This window comes from Mesocricetus auratus, unplaced genomic scaffold, assembly GCF_017639785.1.
Source record: "Mesocricetus auratus isolate SY011 unplaced genomic scaffold, BCM_Maur_2.0 Super-Scaffold_100010, whole genome shotgun sequence".
Taxonomy (NCBI): Eukaryota; Metazoa; Chordata; class Mammalia; order Rodentia; family Cricetidae; genus Mesocricetus; species Mesocricetus auratus.
The window spans coordinates 2,992,703-2,996,095 of NW_024429194.1; the positions used below are offsets into that span (position 1 = coordinate 2,992,703).

The 3,393-nt window shown below is 40.4% G+C and overlaps 1 pseudogene; it reads right to left on the minus strand.

The window, feature by feature from the left end:
* Nucleotides 1-979: 979 nt before the first annotated feature.
* On the minus strand, nucleotides 980-1,793 carry LOC101826827 (annotated as a pseudogene).
* Nucleotides 1,794-3,393: the final 1,600 nt, after the last annotated feature.

Consider the following 3,393-nt stretch of genomic DNA (forward strand, 5'->3'; position numbering starts at 1 on the left):
GGATGCATAATAGGCATAAATTCTATTCACCGAGAGACAAAGTCCAGGATTAGGGCATAAACAATGCTCAGAATATCGTGTGGGGGTGGGGGGAGGAGTGGCAGGGGGAATTCAGTTGGAGGCTGGCTCCTAATAGAAAGAGCCAAGGATCGCCAGGTTGTCTGATCCAGGCATTCCAGCATTCCAGGTAACCAGGCACCATTCATTTCCTTCCACTGAAGAAAATAGGCCCATGTGATTGACAGTCCTCGATTGCCCGCAATGCTTTTTCTAAGCTGTACTTTCCCGCAGACATCTATGGCTAGGATGGGTGTATCCGGGAGGAGGCGAGAGAATGAAAATAAACGTTCATGTGCAGGGGGTACGGTTCAAGTCTTTGGATTTAAAAACAAGTCCCCAGAGAAGCTGCTGTCATGGAATTTTCAGGAAATTTCCTTTGCCTCCCAACATGGACCGAAAAAGCCCGGATCCAAATGTTTTCATACATTTTGAGATGCTATAAACGATCAAAGCAATCAGACAGAGGAGTGGCGTGTTGTCCACTTAGCTACAGGTTGTAACACAGCCTCTTCAGCAATCGGTGGATGAGGAAAAGCCACTGAAGACTGGAAGTGCTTTAAAGCACAGGGTAAAAAGTACTCAACAGATAACTCTGCAGAAACCAGTAATAGGACGTCGTGGCTAGGAAGTGTTCTAAACAGTAAAATGACTTCAGGACGGATCACTCTGACACTAAATGTAGCAGAATTTTAAAAAAGATTTACAAGTGGATATAATGATAACAGAAAATTGCAAGGCAGAGAACACACTCGCAAGGGAATCAAGACAGTGCTGTAGGTTCAACCGTTTCCCATGAGGCTAGAAGACCTGTTAATTTTTGTTAAACTAGCTAAATATCACTCCTGTGTGTTTATAAGTCACTTTTTTATCGTATGACCACACCACGTCAAATCCTTTTCTTTCCTTGTACTGGAGACTCCTACAGTCGGCCTTCAGCATTCTGCATTTCTTTGCCAGTCTTGTAACTGAGTATCTTGTTGGAGTCGATTTTGGTTGGGTAACTGGAAGCTGCCGGCACAAGGCTTTGAACGTGGTATCTCATGTTGTTTGACCGTTCTCACAATTTAATTGCTGTCTGATACTCATACTCTGCACTCTCTATGATTTTAATAAACTCCTTGGCAGTTTGGACTCCATTAGAAACAGTTACTGAATCCTGCACATCTTTATGGCTGGACCTTGCTATCTTCAGAATAATGGACCTGAATCTTGAGCACTCCAGCCACCTGGGTCGTAGGTGGCATGATGATAAACTTCCACTCTGATCTCCAACATCCATTCCAGAAGTTTTTGGGCTGAAACTGAAGGCTTTCAATACATGCAACAATGTTGCCCATCTATAGTTTTAGCATAAACAGTAGAGAGGCCGTTGGAATAATGATCTTTCACATAGGCTCTTAGGACACCTTCACAGGATTCTCTCCAAGGCTTTAAGCCTCCGCCCACATCTTCTGGCTGGAGGTCACCTGCTTCCGTAAATGATCAAACTTAGAGGAAATCTGAAAATCTGCTGTTACTGAGGTCACTATGCCCTGTAATTAAGACCTGATCACTGTAGCCTTCTATGGGTGTGAATTGATCCGTGTTATACTGGGCAAATGGATGTCATCATTAAGTAGTAACTGGACAGCATTGAACACTTCATTAAATTCCCCAGGGGGTGCATGAGTGATGAATTTGGCAGCTATGAGTACCTTGTCCTCATCTGACACCCGATCCTCAAAGTCGGTCATCTTGGCTGCTCTAACTTTGTTTTCTAATGAGAGGCAGAAAGGGGGTGGATCCTAATGGGAGAGGAGGTAGTGAGGAACCAGGAGGAGCAGAGAGAGGGGAAACCATAATCAGACTATGTTGTGTGGAAAAAAATCTATTTTAAACAAAAGGGGATAAAGGAGAATTTTTTTTGGTCAGAATCTTTGACGAGCTAAGCTACATAATAGAACCAAATTGCAACTAATACCACCTTGCCCCAAGCCTCAAGCATACTGTAACTTCAGCACAGTCTCTGATTGTGTGAGTATAATCCTTTCCCACATAAATGCTTGACAGAAGTAAAAACAAAATCTTTATGGTGGTATGTCACATCAGCCAGTGCCAAAAATAATCTTTACCATGTTTTCCATTCACAATGTCAAGTATTTGATCAAAAATAACTAGAAATATTAGTAAATAAGACCATGTGAGCCAAGAAATAAAAATAAAAAAGAGTGAGATTAAGAAAAAAGAGGGTGAGTGGGGAGAGAAGGAAGATTAGGAGAACAGAACCACAGGAGTTTCAGACAGTAGAATCATTGAACACAGGTTTTAAGTCAGGAAGCTAGGTAAATATTATATGAAGACCAAATGAACAAGCAAAATAAATAAATAAATAAACTATTAAAAGGGCCAAGTGGAAGTTACAACATTCAAAATATAAAACTAAGGAACTCACCAAAATATATAGAATATAGTTGAAGAAACAATTAGTAGAAAAAATGGGTCAGAGTACCATGCCCACACAGAAGTATCTAAAGAAAAATCAAAATTTAAACCATTTTTGAGACATATAACTCTCAGACACAATAGCTGAATTTCACAGAGATGAGAGACTACAACAAGAATACTGTGAATACTGTGTGATCAGACCTGGGAAGGCAATTTCTATAACCAGTAACATATCAGCTACCTACCAGAGAACTGAAATGTATCTCAGGCACAGTAAAACAGAAAATTGTGAGAAAGTGTATCCAGGTAAGATAGTGGAAAACCAAAGAAAACTCTTAAAGACAAGAAGATTAAAGCCATCTTGCTTTCAAGACCCCTTGATATGTCTGATTACTGGTCTCTCAACTAAAATAAAAGAGAATAAGTAAGTTACATTTTCAAACGCTGACAGTACATGGCTTGCTGGCTTAAAACTTAAATTTAACCTTGTAAAATTAACTGGAAAGGAAATAAAGACATTCTCAAACAAAGGAGGAGTGGAGGAATTCGTCATTCACTCGTCTACAGAAAGGAAATAAAACAGAGGGAATAGTGAGGACAGAATGAAAAAGCCCCAGATGGAAGCATTGAGACATGACAGACAAGAGAGCAACAGACAGGAAGAGCAAACACGTTTGTAAATGGAAATAAACACCAACCACGCATTGACAAAATCACCCCCTCTCACTCTGCAAACTCTTATTAACAAACCTCACACGGCATCGTTCAATTAGATCTCAAAAGAATGAAACGTCCTGAGGAAAGTCAGAGTTGAACATGGCACAGATTGCGTAATTATATGAGACAAGACTGATAGCTCCCACTCATTTACAACTTGATTTACTCAAAGCGCAGTTTGAAATCACCAAA